The sequence below is a fragment of the Gymnodraco acuticeps genome, unplaced genomic scaffold (genome assembly GCF_902827175.1).
Source record: "Gymnodraco acuticeps unplaced genomic scaffold, fGymAcu1.1, whole genome shotgun sequence".
NCBI classification, from domain to species: Eukaryota; Metazoa; Chordata; class Actinopteri; order Perciformes; family Bathydraconidae; genus Gymnodraco; species Gymnodraco acuticeps.
The window spans coordinates 1723110-1744751 of NW_022990010.1; the positions used below are offsets into that span (position 1 = coordinate 1723110).

The 21642-nt window shown below is 41.4% G+C and overlaps 1 protein-coding gene across 15 annotated transcripts in view; it reads left to right on the forward strand.

Moving 5' to 3' along the window:
• ptprsa (protein tyrosine phosphatase receptor type Sa) overlaps positions 1–21642 on the forward strand; it is a 242357-nt gene that overhangs the window by 24775 nt on the left and 195940 nt on the right. For all 15 annotated transcript variants that reach the window (XM_034213083.1, XM_034213086.1, XM_034213088.1 and 12 more), the window contains exon 2: positions 16399–16490. The gene's annotated coding sequence lies outside the window, so the exon portion shown is untranslated. The remainder of the gene's footprint in view (positions 1–16398; positions 16491–21642) is intronic.

The window sequence follows — 21642 nt, forward strand, 5'->3', positions numbered from 1 at the left end:
AAGGCTGGACAGGAGAGTAAGGTCACACCTCCTATTATTACTTGGGAGCTTGGGCTAAAAACATCTCTTTGCCCTGTGCAGAGTGGGATAGTATGTCATGTAGCGACTCTGCCTCACTCAAGCGATGGGAGCATGTTCGGGAAAAAATCAAGGTCTTGCCCTTTTCAACCATGTTCCTCTGCTCCTGGGTAGCAGCCCCTGGGGTAGATAATAATGGAGTAATCCTCGTATCTGTTGCTGCTTCCCTCACCCTCACAGATCATTTTTCTTCTGCTCTAGTGTATCATTCCATACTGAGCTGGCACAGTACTGAATGTTTTCCCATTTGACTTTTGTGCACAGTTTGGCTCAGTTCAGATTACAATCCTGACATTCTATGAAAATGAGAATTTATGCATCCATTTTCAGAGAAAAGTCAGATTATATTATTACTGTACCATACCAAGAGAATTCGTAAATACAATTTTTAATTGAATGAAAAGTGCAACATTAGATGTCTGTGAACACTAAAAATAAACTAAATCATTTAAACAGAGAAACATTTTCTCCCTTTTCCTGTATGGAAAAAAGGTGATTATATGGTCGATAACATAACACCATAATTATCATGACAGAAAATCACTGGCACACAGACATGCACTTAGTAGTAGCTTACACCATACCCTACAAAGCTACACACATTGGCACACATATTGTGTGTGTGTGAAAAGGTGCCCTGCTGTGTGGTTAGTGACAAAGACTATTTCTGTACTCGCTCTCAGACAGAGAGACAAACAGGATGTGAAGGAGATGAACTCTCATCACACTGTGCTAAATAGCACCATGGGGCACACACCACACCTAACATTAGCATGCTCCTTTCTAAAGCTGGCATACCTTTGGGCCACCCGTCTGCAGCCACTGAAAGGTCATGTAGGACCCACGGGTACATGTGCAAGTCTTAAAAGCTGATGCATAGGATTTTTGTTTCATCTTTTTCTTTTTCTGGGAAGGTCAATTTAGTGTAAATGTTCTTTTTCAGCAATAATTAATACCAAAATATCAAATGTTGTATCAGACTTCTTTAATGGACCAGTAAATGACTAAATGCTGTTCAGGCATGAGATTCAATTTCGAAGTTCTCTTAACCTGGCAGTTGAGAGGTGTATTATTACATTTAAAAAACAGTTGTAGGTGATGCCAGCTCATTATTTCATCGTTAAAGTTATTTCTTGTACTTTACATTATTGTGTTGTGCTGAAAAAGTGTTGTCCAATATAATGATTCTCCCATGTCTGTCATGTATTGTAGATATTCATTTCAGCTGCTCCTACTTTCCATTCTCCTGTCCTGTTCAACAAAAAAGTGTTCAACAAATCACCTTCTTAGCCAGCTGACTGTTAAATAAATATGGCATGAACTTATTTTGTCTTAATGTAAACAAGTTGTAAATATTACCTCACTGTGATGATGGGTTGTAGAGAAAACTACCCTGCGGTGTTGATAGCTTTCAAGCTAATGGCAACACCAGCTCTGCATCTTTCCTTCTGTACCATGATATGTGTATGTATTTTAATGTTTACTATGTTTGTATATGTACATGTATGCGGAACTGCGGGATGGAGTCCAGAACAGATTTCCTTACGGGACAATAAAGTATATCGTATCGTATCGTACGTTCTAAGTGTGTGAAAACCCAGCTAAAAAAGGAATCTCAGAGGTCTTCCTCAACGGTGAATTCAGCTGCCTCTGACAAGTGCTGAGTAATTATGTTCTGATATACACATTTGAAATAGGTTGGAAAAGTGGAGATTTTTTTCATATATTCACCATTCACCGATTAACAGAAAACAGTGTGTTTTGGTTAACGGTGCCAAATCGCCCTACCTTGTCAACCCTGTTGGGGTTCCACAAGGTTCCAATTTTTGGACCATTACTGTTTTCACTGTACATACATTACTTGCCTAATGTATGTCCTGAGTTGAATGTGCAAATGCATGCCGATGATGCGGTAATCTTTGTACACGGGAAGAACACTGAAATTATCTCATCTTGTCTCACAAAAGCTTTGGACAAGGTTCAACACTGGCTGAACAACATTTGCTTACAGTTCAACGTAAAAAAAAACAGTATGCATGATGTTCAGTAACCGACCAGTCAAAATCGAAGGATCCAAATCTAAACGGAGCAGAAATAGAACTAGTCTCCCAGTTCAAGTATCTTGGAGTCATACTGGACTCGAGCTTGACTTTTAAGAAACGTATCAAGAAAGTATCAAATACCATTAAATTCAACTTGCAACATTTTAAACAAATTAGACCTTTCTTAACTGTCAATGCTGCAAAGTCATACCTCCACTGCATGATTATATCCTTTATTCAATACTGTTTTACAAACTGGTCGTTTGCTTGCGCCACAAACCTGAAACCAATAGAACAGCTGTACAAGAGAGCTATCAAGGTATTTGACAGAAAGTCACATTCATACCACCACTGTACCATCTTTGAGAAACACAATTTCTTGAGTTTTGAAAATGTTAAGTCTTTTAAAAGTATGTGTTTTTTTTATAAATGTTTTCATGGACTGCCCCCCCCTCCCTTAGGGGAATTAATCCACAAAAAACACACTGGACGCTGTACCAGGTCAGAAACCAGAGGAGACTGTGAGTTCCACTGTAGACGGACCACTTTTGGACAACATGTCCTCTCCATTAAAGGCAGCTCATTCTGGAATAGCATCCCAACTGAGATATGGGATTGTCCCACTCTCAATAGCTTCAAAGATCAACTCAAAGAATGGTTGAGAAACAAACAAGGCAAGGCAAGGCAAGTTTATTTATATAGCACCTTTCAACACAAGGCAATTCAAAGTGCTTTATAAAAAACGAAAGACATTAAGAAAATGGCATTTACAATCAGTCATTAAATAGAAAAGATAATAAAATAAACATTAAAAGAAAAAATACATGGATAAAAGTTACAGTGCAGTTTAAGATGTGAATAGTTCAATTAAAAACAGATGTGCAATCACTGCTAAATGCACTTTAACACAGGGGTATCTCCTCTTGCACTTTAGGTAGCTCTTGTATCTTCTCTTGCACTTTATATGTCGTTGCTGCTATAATGTATTACCATGTCATAAATACTTGTATATGCTGCTCTTGCTCTTTTGCACTTTTTGCATATCATGTATTTTGTTTTTGCTATGTTTGTAAAATGTACATTTGTAAAATGTTTTATGTGAGGGACTGCGGATGGAAATAAGCTCAAAGCTAAATCTGGCACTGTTACGCTTGATACATTTTAATGTTTTAATTAATAATAATTCCTTACATTTATTATAGCGCTTTTCCAGATGCTCAAAGCGCTTTACAAATACACATTACACATATCATATGGTCATGTACTGTGGACAATACCCACAGGAGCAAGTTCAGGTGAAGTGTCTTGCCCAAGGACACAACGGCTTTACAGACGCAGCAGCGGCGGGTTTCATCCCTTGATCTGATGATCATTGCACAGCGCACTGCGCCACACCGTCCATCTTCACGCCTCGAAGTCATCGAGGCGCTTTTACAAGTACACATTAGTATCATACATGTACTGTGGACATTACCCACCGGAGCAAATCCGGGTGAAGTGTCTTGCCCAAGGACACAACGGCCTGACGCAGTGGCGGCAGGAGCGGGTTTCGAACTGGAGTTCCCCAGCACCCCCCTTGATCTGATGATCAGATGCACAGAACACTGCGCCACCCGTCCCAAGTGTTCATTACTGTGCATTGTCCCTGCCAAATAAACGATTAAAAAATAAATAAATAGGCATAAACTTGGCTCAACACTGCCTTGCTATAGAGTGGTGCAGTGACGAGTCCTAAAACCTGGAAGTGAGTTAGCATTTTACCACTACCGGTTCCCTCGTCTCAGAGTCAAAGGGATTTCTCAATAGGATTTGGGAAAATAGCTCGAAATAAGGTCTGTGGTTGAGACACATTGAAGAGACGGATCACATTTTGTTCTACAACATTAAATACATCAGCAATGACCCCACTGGTGATGTTTGAAGAGTTTACGTGTCTGAAAAACGATGTTTGTTAACAAATGGCTGAATAGGACTACAGAAGTTGACGAGGACATAGTACGTCATTACACCAACACGTAAACACTCCCACTAAGTTTGTTTCCCCTGTGCTGCTTGAAAGCAAGTACCTGCGCTCCTGCAAATTGTTAAAACAAAAGCTTCAACTTGTACAATTTTGAATCTGTATTTTTGAATATCGATCCTAAGTTGGCGTGACGTTGAAGCAGCATCCCTGCTGTAGTTCGTTTATAGCATAACGTTAGCATTTTGCTTCTGGCGATTAGATTTATGATTCGAAAATTAGGATAGACATGTGGATATTATCCGGCTGAACAAAACGTGCATTTATTAAATGGGTTCGCTTTCCACAGACCTTATTTCGAGCTATTTTCCAAAATCCTATGGAGAAATCCCATTGCTTTTTTGTGGAGGGAACCCATGCACAGCTTATTTCCGGGTAAATACGTCATCCCTGCACCACTCTATAGAGTCCTCTTAACATAGGTTTGAAAAAGGTTTAACAATGTTATCTTAACTAACTTACTGCAAATGCAAATAACGCTTGACATTTATGTTGAAAACTGTGTATTGTAAACATCCATTGGCGTTTGCGTTCTTCCTGTTCCATCTTTGACCAGTTATTATCTTGGTATTCACTGCCATATTCCCCAAAGTTAGTGAGTAAATGATTCCACTCTTATTCGACTATGTGTTCACTTGTAATTCTATCTCCTTCAGACTCTAAATGTGTGTTCATCAGGTCACTGAGTCTTCATTTCTAAGCAATGAAAACGTAATTCAAAGTGACAGGAATGACGTCTACCTCCCATTTGTTGTGGACATTTTGGATCTCTATTCTCCTTACCATAGCACAGGATCTTCATACCATACCCACAATGCCATTCTATCCCTCCAGCACTTGGTTGTACTCAGCCAGAATGTAATATCCTATCACAGAAAATAATCTGAAAGAGGTGGGTGATGGGGGGGGACATAAAGAGATAAAGTGTTATTTGGAGGAGGAAGAGTGGGGCCCATTTGTCAAGTTGTTATCAGTAGCATCCCAGAATATATCAGAGTCAATAACAAAACTGGCTGTACATTGACAGAGAAGCCTCTAATGTGAATCTGTAATTTTCCCACCAGACATCAATGTCTGTGCATCAGTTCTAAATATATTATGGCTTCCTTTTGGCAAGTATTAGGGAGACACAGAGGGGACACCAGCAACAGGAGTGGAATACCAACTAAGTGGAGCCCGGATGCATCAATTGCAAGAGAGTTTAGACACAACAGAGTGTTTGAAGAACCATTATTGAATTTGGAGATAATGTGGCGAAGATGAAACACTGGCTGATCAGACGGCTATTAGGTGGATCCTGACGCTACCTGTTTAAAGTGCTTTTTCGCTCAGCTCTCCTCTCACATGTTCTTTTAAGTGTATTCATATTGAATGTTGGGAGATACACATCTTTAAATAGAACAGTGTGTGTAGGAAGGGCACTTGTGAAGGAGGGCTGTGGAGAAAAACAAGTTGATCTTTGATGTTTGTATTTTACTTAACCCTGCAAAATAAGCCTTGACAAGATTCCAGGATCGATAAATCTTCAGGGAGAACAAAAGATCAAATATGGGCCCGTGCTTTCGCTCACTTCCACTTTTTTCATTCTTTTTCACAATCCCACAATGGCGCTCCCATATGTGCGCCTGTGAAGCCCCAAGGACTGTAAGCCTCTGCTCATTGGCTCCTGTTGCATTTTCAACCATGCCCGGCAGCCGCTTCCATAACATAATGATTACTGTTTGAGAAAAGTGTCTCCTGGGGATGGGGAAGCAAAGCTGCGGTTGAAAAATGATGTTCCCACACAATTATAAGAGGATGGTGTAGGATCCCTCCCCCTTCCCTCTTCTCTGCATCCCTTGGTCAGCTGACAAAAGGAAGGTGAAACATGCTTGCTGTTAGCAGTAGATTCAAAGTTGTGGTTGGAGTCAGCAAGGTGTGCCAAGTATCACAGCTGCATCCTGCAATCGATGACCTGGCTACCAGAGAGCTGGGATCAATACTGGCTTCCCTGTTTACACTGCAGGCTTCTCTTGCTTTTTCCTCATGGGCGACAGTCCTGTTTTTTCTCTTTGCTGAGGTGTTGGGATTAGTTGCAGCATAATTTAAGACAGAGACGGATAAGTATTATCTTTTATTTATTTATTCAATGCAGATTGACTGCAAATACCTTTTTTCTGTCAGCCATATTTTCAAGGGCTGCTCATGAACATGTGGTCACAGGCTTAAAAAATAAAGCGTCTGGCCTTCTCACAGATTTGATCCTTTATTACAGGGTTAGGCAAACATGGCACAGCGAGAGCTAATTTCTGCTGGTTTCGAGGGCAATCGGCTCACCACGTCTTTAAATCCCTGCAAGGAAGGAGGATTGTACTTAATAGTGGCTGATAATCTGATGCCTGTTGTGTTGAAGATGCTAAAATCACAGCTGAGTGTTTAGTTGAGATTTAGCATGCATGCAAGGCATTGTTGAAAGGGATCTGCTGGGTGGAGCCTGCTCCTCAGATACGTTTTGAAGATGCTACAATCTTTTCAAGATGAAGTCGATTATACCAACCCAACATACATGTCCCTTGTCTTGCCTGATACGCCTCCAGTAGAGCAGAAATGCAGGACTTTAGCTCTTAATGATAATGAGACGGTTGCAAGAGGGGCCCAGTTTCAAAAAGTCAGATGGGGTAAGCTGGGAGCTTCTAATTCCGCTCTGTCGCTGAGGTTTTTTTGGCAAGCAGAGAGGTTGTGGGAACGCCGTCTCCGTACTCTGGATCCTAATTCTGCTGCCCGGCACCGGCGGATAAAGGGGCCACCAATGTTTCAAGTCTGATTAATCCTCTGATTGGGTTAATCCAGCAATGCTTCAATGGTGGGAAGACGACCCCCACTGGAAAGTCTTCGGCTCCCAAAGAGACTTTATATTTTCCCCCTCGTCTTCTGTTTCTACTATCTTTGTTAGAGGTGTTGCTCTTTTCCACACACCTCACCTTACAACATCAAGGTTTGTTTTTCTCTCTGAATCTTTGCTAGATCGCCTCTTCATTTCTGTTAGTTGGGTCCTCCAAAGACAAATACCTTCTAAAACCTGTGTTTGATTAAGGCTCTGCTTATTTTTTAAAGAGACAAAGGCTAATGAAAGTCAGGTACCGGGATATGCTTTACTGCATGCCACTGAAAGATACAATAGGAGCCCTTTCCTGATGTATCACCAGAATTGGAGCAATGAATAGAAGATGTTAATGAAGGTCAAATGACAAAACACTTTCTCTGGGTTCATAGTGAGGTTGGGTCTATTAAATGCTCCAACCCCTCCCCTCCAAGAATGCACACACACCCAAACTAATTCATTTAGTCCTCTGCTGCTTAATGATCAGAGGACATTGACTTCACACAGTGTCTCCTGTTCTACTGGATTATGTTTTTGTAAAGAGTTCCCACCTAATTAGCTTTTAAGGTCCTCGGCCATCCCTAAAATACAAGATAAATAGGATGTGCTTTGATGATTTGCAAACCTCCAAAGCAATCCTATGGTGTATTCAACACTGTAGGCTATTTATTTTTAATAATCAAGCATTACAGATTGGTAGCAATCCCATTTCTGTTGTCATGCTGCCATTGTCTTTGGAAGGACACATGAATTAATTTAGATTATGAATTGATTCGAGCGATTATAATTGCTGTAATTATTTGGTATTATTTCTCCTGATTTCTTTAAATCATTTTATTCTCAAACATGACAATTGGAGCTCAGAAAAAAACATTTAGATCTGTGGACTTACTTCTACGTTCTGAGTTAAAAGTCTGTACAGCTTTGGATGTTTATTACGATTCGTAAAATATATTCCAGCTCATCTTGGTATAAGCTAAGTTGAGCAACTCAAGCCCACATTTCTACCATTCGTCACGTGACCAAGGTCATTGTTTCAATTTCCTGTTGTTTGTCTTGTCTTACCCCGGCTGATACTTCACTAAATCCACTGTTTTCATTTGTAAGGTAAAATTGTAAATGTAAATTGTAAATCTGTAACCCTGTAAGGTGTCCTTGGGTGTTATGAAAGGCGCCCCCCAAAATAAATGTATTATTATTATTATTATTATTATTAACTTTACAAGTATGTGTGTGACTTTGATAAGAAAAAAGGCTGGTTGAAAATAAAACTGGCACATTGTTCAATCATCCTCCAAGATGAGCCTTTGAAGTTATGTTTAATTTGAGGCGGTCAAACGGAGAGAGCATCTCTCACTATAGTGCCTTGACGCGATACGTAGCTTCGGGTAGAAACACTGTTGTGTTGTGCGATCAAGCTTGTGACCTTTTAGTTACACGATATATTCTCTCTCTCGCATCAAGGCCACCCTGCTTCCTCTCCGGATGCAGGGCCCCAGAGCAACAAGCATCACTTCTAAGTACTGCTGCAACATAACTCTGGCTGGATATCGCCCCTTGCAACCACACTGCTTCAAGTTACACTGAGCACCAACCTAAATGGGTTTAAATGTTTAATTTGCACTGGAGAACAGAGATCACATCTTGGGAGGATAGCATATCTGTAATTTATTTAAGAACACCACACAGGGACAGTTATTTCGGAGGCAGAGGGCTGGAAAGGAAGTATCCGTGTGGCAGTTTTTGTTCAGCCCAAGGGGCTTGTAGGTAGACTCCACTCAGCAGTGACCTTCTCAGCGATTCAGAGGAGCGCTGAGGAAGAACATTCTATTTATGTTGCAATCCTGGGGTAAAAACTGTTGGGAGCAGAAACAATTTCTTCTCTATCCTGAGGAACAATAAAAGTGCTTGAATAATTGATTTGAAGTTTTGCTAAAACTCTGAATCCTTTTACATTTTACCAGAGAAAAGGGATTCACCAGCTCTGTCACCCCGCAGCTTGTGTCATCTTCAATTCCTCGTCCGTTTGAAGACACACTTCTCTGAAGAGTGGAGTGAAGAGTGCTCAACTTCCCTCGGTCAAACGCACGTCACCTGAAATAAAAGCTTTGTCGCTTTTAATTAAGCCGGGCCTGATTACTGCTGACAGGTATGGCAGGTGTTCTGTTTACATAAGTAGCGGCAACAAACATGCATGCAACAATCTGCAGTAATTTATTAAATTCACCATTAAAGCTGCCACTTATCCACGGTGGTGGGGTGAGTGTGTACGCGGGTGAAAGTGGGGTAAAGAGGGGGGGGAATGGAGTCTGCTGGTGGTAGCACGCTATCATGGAGTTCATCCTTAATGAGTGTGGATTAGTGGGGATGATCCGGGCTTTGCAAAACCCCTGGTCCAGGGTGTGTGTGTGTGTGTGTGTGTGTGTGTGTGTGTGTGTGTGTCCCACTTTGCTTGCCCTGACCTCCCCATTTTTGGTATCACTCCTCACCCAGAATTATCCACAATGACTGTAATAATACATTGGATGATTTGTGTGTGTGTGTGTGTGCGTGTGTGTGTCACTCTCCCCGCCAATCACCATGCAGTGCATGAGCCGCCTCCTCCCTCGCAGATGAGCATGAGAGCTGATTAATATTTCTCCGCAGTGATTTATTCATTCATTTAATTATTTGCGAGCTGTTGCCTGCGAGGTGATTTGTGTTTAATAATCTTTTTTTTCTTTAATTTCTCAACATTGTATAAAGAAGGAGCATATAGACATGGGATATGGGAATTAAAATGTAATGATTTTTTTTATTATAGACTTTTTGATCATTTGTTGACGATGCTAACCTCTGACGGCATGAATTTCCATGTGTGCTGAAACTGAGGCCACAAATGATACCACATCTAACACATGGTTTGGAGATGCTTGTAACTTGTGACTGTAATATCATTCGTTTGAATTTGCATGCTGCAAGTTCAGTCAACATCTGTGTGGAGGAGCATGTCAATGAGTAAAACTGCTCTCTAAGCAACTCTTGATGAGTTTTTCTTTATATCTGCAATTTAACCAGCTGTTCAAAGGCCAGAAGAGTGTGTGTACTGGGAAGTGACTTGGAAGAATCACACGCAACTATGTGGCAACGAAGCAGGGCAGATTGAAACGAAAACTTATTATGCAAAATATTGAAACGTTGGCCTCTAAAAAAAAGCAGACTTTTCAAACAGCCCATAGTCTCAACAGTCATCGCTTTCAGCTAGTTGCTAATCTGGTGATTTGCAGCAGCTGAATAAAGACTTAACAATGATATGTTTGCTGTCAGAATGAAATAGTGGCAATTGTCACAAAATAGCAAAGCCTTTCTTCTTACTCAACCCTAGCCCTCTTTAGTCGAATACAATGCAGTTTACGAGATGGAAATCGCATAGTCAGGCAACAGTTTGAGTAGCAGCCATAAACATGTGGCCTGGGAGACGATTTATAATAATTAATCCGCTGTGTCCAATACCAACAGCCTCCCACTCTAACCCCCAACCAATCCACACACACACACACACACACACACAGCCTCCCCACCCCCTAGCCAGCCAGGCTTGGGAACACAGCTGTGACCAGCTCGGCGCCTTTCCAAACCAATGTCACCAACGTCCCTATCGAAGGACATGGAAGGGGATTTAGTCTGTCTATATCTCTCACTCTCTGTCCCTGTTATATCCCAGCTCCTTCACAATAGAACACGCACTGTACTTTATCATGGCCACCATATCATGGACCATTAACATGAGGGCCTACAATAACATTATTTATGGAGGCGTTAATATTAATATCGACCTGTGTGCTGTCAGACGGGCTGATTTACGGAGCGCTGGAATGCCAGGCCATGTAGGGGTGGCAGGTGCACTAATTGAATATCGGTCACTGCATACAGCATGCCGATAGGCACTTACTCACCATTGAATAAGAACACACACAGAATTGTCCAATCCATACATGCAAAATAACTTACACGCATGACCTCACACTAAATATAAGAAAGCTCTACCTTGCATGTGCAGGTGTTCTTCACACAGGTCACCACATAGACTTTTTAACCATGGCAGTTATTATGACTGGGGCTCTGCTGAGGGGACGTTTGTATAATGGGTACATTTGCACTTATCTGCACAAAACAGGCCCCACTAATGAAACTTCAGTCAGAGTGGCTCATTGCTGGAGTGTTTCATCTGAGAATGGTGGTATTTGAGTGTGTGGAGGTTCTCCGACAGAGCACCGAGGTACGGGATTAGTTTGCAGTCGTAGAGAATAATGAGGTTGCAGGACAAAGGCTCTCTTGTTGAGTGTGAGTTTTTTTCTGAAGGCTACTCTTGTCAATGTCACTTATTTTGTTACACAAAGGCATTCAGCAAACTATTTCACAGGAAACTAGATTTTATATTTTGACCTTTCTATTTAACATTTGTGTAACCATAATTATTCATCCATATTACAAGGGTAGTCTGAAGACCGCAGGATACAACAGTTTCATATGAAATAACAAACATTTCAGTGGTCAGGAAGTCATTAACCCTGTTTTTATAATCCATGATAATACAATAGAGTTTAAATAGTTTTTAGTGCATCTTCCAGCAGTGTTGCAGATGAATCAGGTGTTCCTTAGTTCAACAGCAGACTGAAAGGAAAAAAGGGGACTGGAACACACTGATAGACTTGCAGCTTTTAATTGTGCAAACTCATTCTTATTTGCTCACTTGCTTTATCTAAAGACTTGTACTGGACATTTATGCGTTCGTCAGCACATTTTGAATAAATAAAAACTGGTAATACAGGGAAAGTCTGTTGGTTTAATAACCTCTACCGCCCTGCTTTCATTGCAAGGACAAAATCATTTTCCTGATGTATGAACAAATGTATGAGAAATTAGATCAATCTCTTCAATAACCTAAAATGGGCTCACAGGGTTTATTAAACAATTTCTTTGCAGAAAAGATGATGACTGGAATAATAGTTATTACAGTTATCTTAGATGGCATACACAATGTGCATTAAACTCCCTCTCTGCACGTTTATTCTAGTACCAATTCAGCATTTACTTTATTCTAACTGCTGTGAAATTGATAAAGTCAACAAAGTGCTCATTCAGACACAAGACCAACACTTTAAACTAAGGTCAGATTAACTTTAAGGGGCTTAAGTGAAGGCCTTGTAACTATAGCGACAATAACCAAACACTTTCGCCAATTTAACGTGCCTTAATACATCCATTACATAGACCTTTTAAACCAATGTCATGCTTGCTTGGTGTATACGTAATGATATAAAACAAAGGAAGAGTACAAGCAAGACATGTAGGCATTTGGTCATTTGCAGGCCTTTATGGGTCAGAATGTTGCCTGGAGTACATTGGTATGCATTGGAATGTCTAAAGGAGGTTATTATTCAATGAATGTCTCATTATTTCTTTGTCAGCTCCAAAGGGGCCTCGGCTGGTGCCTCAGTGTCTTGCTAAATGGCTTTGAATTGAAACAGTAATTTCCATGAAGTCGATTTTGCTTCTTCACATTTGCATTTTTCCGCATTAAGCCGATGCACTTAACCAGAGCAGTTTAAAGTTAAGGATCAGGTAGAGGCTTGTTCAAGGACATACAGGAGAAACAGATGTTGACAGCTGCACAGTGTGACCACTGAATGAATAAGAACGCAAAAGGTCATACACAAATGCATACATTGAAAGATTGTATGCTATCATAGAAAATGCAGCTTAACCCAGTGCAATGCACTGTAAGGGGTAAGGTGATTTTATTAATACATTAAGTACATTCCAAGTGCATCTCTCTTTGATAATGGTCGAGAAAGGAAGGCTTGGGCCATAAGAAAAATCGGCCAATTTGTTCTGTTGTATGAATTAAATGAAATTAATTGATGCTATTTAATCTTTGATATGAGCAAAGATGCTTCAATCATATAATTGTTCTTTCTCTGACTTTGTTTCTGTATTGAATGACGAGAGACTTTCAGACATTGCCATATAATTGTGAAATCCTTTCGAGGTAAATAGTGTCAAAGAGATGTAATTGTATCACTTCTTCATCCCTGATGTTTTTTCCGGAAGGAAGGAAGGAATGATAACATTCCATGCTCATATCAGTTTCCTAGAAAACCAGTCTAGTGTTTTTAGTCTACCAAGGTCCTAAAGATCCTATCTTTTCAGAAAAGAATATAACTTCATTTGTTGGCATTTCTTTAAGCAAAAGGATTAAAGTCAATAAATTATTGTATTTGGATTTACAAGTGTGTACCCAGCTGCCAAGAGCTTAAAATCTCTATTAGTCACATATACAGAAGCAGTATCTAAGCTTTATTGTTTCCTCATTTCCCTTCGACTTCCTTCCTCTCTTCCGTTTCCTGATCTTATATCTCGACTTGTCATTTCCTTTCTATCCCATTCTCTTCCTCTTGGCTCGTTCTCTCGTCACCACTCCCATTATCTCCTCTCTTGTCTTTTCCTCTCTGCTCATCCTTACCATTCTCCAAGTTTCTCCCTGCCTGTCTTCTCTTCCGTATTTTCCCTTGGCTTGTGTTCACCTGTCGTTTCCTCACTGCTTTCCTCTCGTTCAACTTGTCCCTTCTTGACTCCTCCTCTCTCCTCTTGACTTATCTTCTCCTTTCCTGTCACTGTCCGCTCTCCTCTCGCTGAACTCGTCCTCCTTCAGCTTTTCCTCTCGTTTTTCTCCCTGACACTTCCCTTCCTATTGATTTCCTCAACTTCACAATGCCCCCTTTCCATTCCACCCACCTTTTCTCTGTGCCTCAAACCTATTTATTTGTTCCCCCTATTCTCTTGTCATCTGCTCTGTACTCTTCTCTTCCCTTTACTCCAATGAAGATGGGGTTTTGAATTGCTTTTGGGCCTATCAGTCCTTTTATAGAACAATGTAGAGCAAGGAGGTACATGGGTGAGAGTGAGGATAGGAAAGGAAGACAGTTGGTACCATGGCAACATTCTCATTTAAAGAGAAAAATGTCATTTTATTTTTCTCATATTAAAGCAGAAACTGTGTTTCATTTCATCATCCAAGGTTTCTTTCTACTTCTCCAGTTGCAGACCCGTTGACATTTGCACAGAGTAGGTCAGCCTTGTGTTTTCTTACATTTGGCTTTTATTTGTTGTCCTGAATGTACCCTATGTGGTCACGTTGCTGGAGAGAAAAGACGTGGACACATTTCTAAGCACGCATGTTTTCATTTCCAATTTTGCCATGCACCATGATGCTCGGCCATCTGTCTTAGCACGGTTACTAAACTCCATGCCAATATGTTGCAGGGTCATGAGAAAACAAACCGGAGCTGCTTTCCACATGAGTGGACCAAGCATAACTTAACCCCCCGATCCGCGTCAAAAAAACACAAAGCATCCCGCTCTCACCTGCATGCTATTGTGAGGATATCAGGCAATATATATATTATCTTGTTTATCTAAGATGCATTTTAGTTTCCGTGCTGTTTCGCCTACCCTTCATTCCGGCTTATTGATGGCGACTCGCCCAGCCAAGGGAGTGTCTCATGCGACGCAGGAAGCGGTAGTGCAACAGCGTGTGTACAGTGAATAAATGCTGTACATTAAACAAATTCCCCCACGCTCGTCTTGGCAGCCAGGCGTGTGGGAGGAGGAAGTATTGCAGAATCTGCCTCACTTTCCCCCTTCTTTCTCCCACTGATATATATGCATGCCTGCTCAGGTGTATTCAGGGACATGTGCATTTATTTCTAGACATGTTTTAAAGGTGCATGAGAGGTGCATTTGTCCTCATGTGCCCTATAACATATTCACAAACTCTTGTAGTAATACACACATACACTACCTACTCTACCCCGTGCTGCAGTGTATCAGGGGATCCTTCTGCAGCCAGCCTGTTAGCTGACACTGATTGGCTAGCGCGGGCCGACCTGACCCCAGTGGCCTACCAGAATAAAGGATCATGTTGACCGTCAGCCGTCGAGGTAATAATGCCCATAGAGGATGCTGGGAGACTGTCTACAAGCAGCGGGCAGTTCATAAGCCAAAGACGGAGCGAGAGGAGGAGAGAAGCCAATAACATCAGGCTGAGGAAAGATAGGAGTCAGTGGAAGTTGTCTTTTCTGCTGCCAAACTTTTCAATTGTTCACCATGCAACACATCATAGTTGTCTTATCAAAATACATTTTGAAAGGACCGGTTGAGAAAGTAGTTAATTTGATCTGCAAGTGGAAGTTATATTCCAAAATGATTAAGATTGGTCAAAGAATCAAAGCACTTTTTAAGCATATTCAATAACACGCAAACAAACAGTGAGCCCACGTTGTGCCTGGTGGATATCACAACATCGGCATTGCATTTGCACTTGTTATGAATTATGTGTTCTCATTACTTGCACTCTCTCTGCATACTGATGTGATGTTGCTATGCATACCTTTGCATAAATATTGTATTTCACTCAAACTGCCTTTTTTCAACATATACTTACATTTAAAACTCTGTATTTTCACATCTTGACCGCAACAGGCCATGTAGTGCTCTCCTGTAGAAGCCATAGTATCCATATTAATTGATCATGCCTCTGTCGTGCATTCAAGCAATGATATTCATATCGTTATCTAGAAGGAGACTCAAGGCGCAGAGTAATGATGAGCTCCTCTGACCTTTCACTGGAGATAACCTTCCTCTGCTGCTAAGTGGAAGCTCCTTAGGGTGGACTCATGACTGCCCACAGCTGCAAACCTGACCGAGAGTATTGACTGAATATCGAGTGAGGGTACGGTGCAGTACACATGAAAACTCACACAAGCACATTTACCATTACCTGTACAAACACGAAATGTAAGTCGATATACAGTATGCCTCATACTTCTTGTTGGTATTACAGAATAACTACAAACTAACTTGAATGCACACTCAAACATATATTTATATATATATATATATATATATATATATATATCCCTCCACAATGATATACAAACCATAAACCTATGGATCTGTCGATGCAGTACATGGCTGAATATCCAAACATGCTCATGAGCACACCCACACACACACCCACAGATTTTGACCAGGCTCATTAGAGATGTGAAGGAGAAAATGATCAAAAAAATCCAAGAGGGATTTCATGAAGATTCGCACTCCACCGCTCTCAGGCAATCAGCGACAAGCCTCCTCGTCGGCCAAGAAATGTCGTCCTGCGGTCACAAAGGGCAAGAAGGAACGAGGGAGAGAGGAGGGGGAGGGGGTGGGAGACTCATCTCAGCTTTTGGCGGTTTCCCCCCACCCTGCCACTTGAGGAGGCAGTTCATTTTGTAGTCCCTTTCATTAATGTTTCTCTTTCATTTTCCCCTCTTTCTCTTTTTCTCCCTCTCCCCCTCTTCCCCTCTACTTTAAAGGTACAAGTGAGCAAGTAACGAGAAGAAAAAAGAAGAAGCCGCTGGAGCAGATGAAGATATGAAGCTCAAAAGGTTTTGAAAACAACCCAGTGGTAAGTGGGCCCCATTGTATTCTTGTTTCGCACAGTGCACCGCCATATTAGGAGAGTCATTTTGTCTTCTAGCGAGTCTCCGTGCTGAATAATAACTTATTTTACATCGTGGGGCACAAACATATGCTTTATAATATTCTAGAGGTCGGTGTGATTTTTGTACCCCATATTGCCTTCTCCTTTATTAATTTCTTCCTCCTCCTTCCCATCTTTATATATCTGTGTTTGGTTGCATATTGTTCTTTTGTGCCATAATGTGAATATTATTTGCTATCTTTATCCTCCTTGGAATAATCGTCGGAAGCAACCTTATACTACTACATTGTTGTGTTGTTTTTCCAATGACCATTTTTATTCAAATAAGCAGCCTTCTTTGTAATTCACAAAGTGGGGCTGTGACAGAGCATCTTATCTCACCCCAGGACCCCCCCCCCCCCACCCCACCCCCCAATCCCCCCTTAATTGAGAAGCTGCAGATAACTCGCATTTGTCTAATAAATAATTTCTAGCTATCACTAATGAACTCTCACACAGTGCACGGGAAGCAATTAGTCAAAACAGTGGAGATAAATATGGAGAACGCTGGATATTTTCAACAATAGATTTATCTGCTGAGTCGCCAAAGTTTCTGCATTGAATCCATACTGAATGAAAATTGTGCACTGATGTAAACGATTTTCGGTGAATACGTGCATAAACTTTATTTCAGTTTTGTTGAAAAGTAGCAGGACCGTTGTCCTTATTTCCCCTTCTCGTGATCCCATAACATGACACTTTGTAAACTTTCCTCCTCCACCACGTATCTTTTTCTCCCGGTGCTAAACCCATCCATCCATATTGACAGCTGAGAGAGCGAGAGAGCCATCATCTAGCTGTCACAGCGAGCTGGCACTGAGGAGCTCCTCCTGTACCTCTGCCATTCTGTCATTCAATAAAACCGCATTTGGGATTTTCAGACCTGGAAACTATCGCGCATTAGTTTAGAAGTGTAATGTTCCCAGTTGCACTAACTTTTTTCAGGTTCATTCTTATTCACCCCTCTCCACGTTGGTGCCTACCACTAGTATACAGTAGGTGCATACTTCCTTTCCCCACACACTCCCTTTCAAATTGATTAACTAATTATTTTTGTACTTTAGGCTTCCTAAGATTCCTAGATTAGTAGCCTTGTAAAATAACATCCTAGGCTTTCCTTAATTGAAATCGCCTCCCGATTTTAATTGTTTATTTATTTTACCTTTATTGTACTGGAATAGTCTCTTGAGAATATAATCTGTCATTTAGGGAATTCCTTGACAACATGACAAGCCAACATACAAAAAGAAAGAGGCAGATGAGTAAGAAGTTAAACAGCAACATTAAAGAAAGACTAATTAAAAGTTACTCAATCTATCACTCATCTCAAACGCACATCACACATAAAGAGATATCATCTCCAAGATCAAATGCTGTAAAACATAAATGCACACAAAAAGACAACCTATTCTTACAAACTGGAAACATTCTACAGACTATTATAGTTTCTAAAAACTTCTGTTTTGTTGACATTATCAATTTTCAAATCAAACCCCACCTTGATATTTTTACATGTATGCACTGTATGACCACGTGCATGATTCTTATTCATCCAGATGTTACACCATCAGGTCAGAATTTAATCTCTCGGTTGTCTGGCAAAATGTCCTCATTTCCAAAGCTAGTTTAATTTATTTCAGAAATATCTACTGTAGTTGACTGTCATTACATACTCTGCACATCCCATTCTCATTTCCATATCATAACTTGATTATTAGTGCTGCTGGCAGAGCGGCAGACATGCAAAAACTGCGGATGAGTGTGAGCTAATGGGTGTCAGAGCAGATGCACCAGACATCCCCTCTCCACGTGCGAGGGGGCCTGCTTCTCGTCACCTCTCCGCCGGAGGCCCCCAGCCTGATATTAACAGCTGTATTTTGCATATTGGGCTGCAATGATAGTGAGGACTCGGTGACCTGCAACATTTGACTACAGAAATGCTGGAGAGGCGAGATACACCACATCTGGACCCCCCACTAAGGGCAAGCTGGAAACTGAAAAGGACAGGGATAGCTTTAATCGCATGACTGTGTGTCATTTACACATCAGCCAAGGGATTTTAGAGGATTTTCCTCCATTTAAAAATGTTATTCTCTGAATAGACTTGATTTGTTTATTAAATGATTTATTCACATGTATCCCTGTTTTCTTAAACGCAGTAAGCACCACATTATTCTGAGGCATAACAACAATTCATTCATTTAAACAAATAATGCAATAAAACCAAAGTACATTTAGCATTAAGAAAAATGTGTTATACCAACTATGAAATGACACCCACTATGCACATTAAAATAGGACTGGTTCCTTTCCTTCTTGCTTACCGTGTTCACATGTCTAAAAGATGCCATCTTGGGTATAATTCTAGAAAGAAGGATAACAATTTAGTTTTGCTGCTTCAGGGTTTTCTACAGACCTCCATTAAGCCTCCTGTGAGGATACCTAGGCTGGTACACTGATACAAGTTAATTTGTGTAAAGTTGCATTTTGCCAGCAGATGTAATTTGTTTTAGGTAAAGGTACGTTTTTTGGAGAAGGGAAAAAAAACATCTAACCGGAGGAAATATTATTAAGTTTAGTGTTTCACTCCACAGAAACTGCTCTCATTGCTGTCACGGAGGAACTGCACACTGCCAAAACTGCATCCCTCTCCTCTGTCATCATCCTGTTGGACCTGTCTGCTGAATTCGACACGGTGAATCATCAGATCCTCCTTCGCACTCTCCAAAAACTTGGAGTTTCTGGCTCTGCACTTTCCCTCCTCACCTCATACCTGAAAGACCGTACCTACAGGGTGACTTGGAGAGGGTCTGAGTCCGACCCTTGTCAATTAACTACGGGGGTCCCTCAGGGCTCTGTTCTTGGTCCCCTCCTCTTCTCCTTGTACACAAACTCGCTCGGATCAGTCATTAGCCCGCATGGTTTTTCTTACCACTGCTACGCTGACGACACCCAATTAATTCTGTCCTTTCCCCGCTCAGAGACCCAGGTCGTCGCACGCATCTCTGCTTGTCTAGCTGACATCTCTCAGTGGATGTCTGCTCACCACCTCAAACTCAACCTTGACAAGACTGAGCTGCTCTTCCTCCCGGGAAAAGATTGTCCAACTCTTGACCTGACAATCAACATCGGCACCTCTGTTGTTTCCCCGACTCAGACTGCAAGGAATCTGGGTGTGACCCTAGATAACAACCTGTCCTTCACTGCAAACATCGCTGCTACAACCCGCTGCTGCAGATACACGCTTTACAACATCAGGAAGATACGTCCCCAGCTGACTCAGAAAGCGACTCAGGTTCTGGTCCAGGCTCTCGTCATCTCACGCCTAGACTACTGCAACTCCCTCCTGGCTGGTCTACCTGCATGTGCCATCCGACCTCTGCAGCTCATCCAGAATGCAGCGGCTCGTCTGGTTTTCAACCTTCCTAAATTCTCCCACACCACTCCGCTCCTCCGCTCCCTTCACTGGCTTCCGGTAACTGCTAGAATCCACTTCAAGACACTGGTACTTGCTTACCGTGCTGCGAATGGATCTGGCCCTTCCTACATCCAGGACATGGTTAAACCGTACACCCCAGCGCGTGCACTACGCTCTGCATCAGCCAAACGACTCGTTGCGCCCTCGCTGCGAGGGGGACCCAAGTTCCCATCGGCGAAAACACGTGGGTTTGCTATCCTGGCTCCAAGATGGTGGAATGAGCTCCCCATTGACATCAGGACGGCAGATAGCTTGCACATCTTCCGGCGCAAACTGAAAACTCATCTCTTTCGACTCCACTTCGAGCGTTAGAACGATTAACGAAGCACTTTTATACTAATAAAGGACTGGATTACCTAAAGCCAGTTGAGTAGCACTTGAAATGTTTGGCTCTATGAAACCTGATATACTTATATGATTCTGTTTTCTTCAAGGTTGTGTCTTCCTGGTCGAATGTACTTATTGTAAGTCGCTTTGGACAAAAGCGTCAGCTAAATGCAATGTAATGTAATGTAATGTAATGTAATGTTTAATCTTGTTTATTCCAACTTGTGAGAAGATTGTTTGGTTTAAATATTGGCAATTTAAGTCAGTTGGTAGAATTGTCACTGATTCAGTTGGGTGGGAACATGGCCTCTAGGAGCTGCTAGCGGGCCCTGTGGATGATTTCTTGGTTTAAAATTGCATAATCAACATTTGGCAGTTGAATACAAACATCTATAAAAGAAACCCTTTATTCATCCACCCACAAAGATTTGTTATTCATCGGTCTGTAGGTGGTGTGAAAATCCACCTTGAATTTGGTCTCGCTTTTATGCTTACCTGTGCAATGTTGCAATTGTCTGAGCGTACATGACTTGGCCAAATCCCTTACGCATTTGCACCTTAAAGCACAGTTAGTGGCAACTGTTGGCTGAGCTTTAAAGACCGTTTCTAAGAAAAAGAGAGCAGCAGCTTTTAAGTGGCTCCTAGGATGTTAGCAGCACAATTAAACAAAGCTCTGTTAATCTTTACAGCTGGCGTCAAGAGGCACTGTGTTCTCGCAGAGCGCTGTTATCCGTGGCATGGCACTGGGAGGCTGACAGGCTGGATAATGTGCCCTGCGCGCTGCCACCACCCTCCTCACAGCAGTGCTTTCCCTGCACACGTACTGAACATACAACAACCCTAATATACAACGAGAAGACAGAAAACACAGCTATAAATTAGCATTATTCAATTATATACGTTTATATTTGTAGTGGCATTTAAAGAAATGTAAATGGAAGTGAAGTTTGGAGGTAATGAGTTTGATTATGCCGACGCATGTTATTTCATAGCATTTGGAAAGGATACATGTTTTACTTATTGTGCTTACCTCACAGTGATGATGGGCTACGCAGTGTGATACATATCCCCTTTCTGTTTTCATGACTGAATACATGACACATTTTCCATTTTATTTCTTTGGAACGTGGAATACATCCAAGCTTAATTGATGTCTTTGCTTGTTCAATGCAGCTCAACCATCAATTCTGACAACCTGTTACAAGTCGTGAGTAAGAACTTGTGTTTACACTGCACTTTTTACCAGCTGCAGGGCTTTGGTTGACCCTGCAG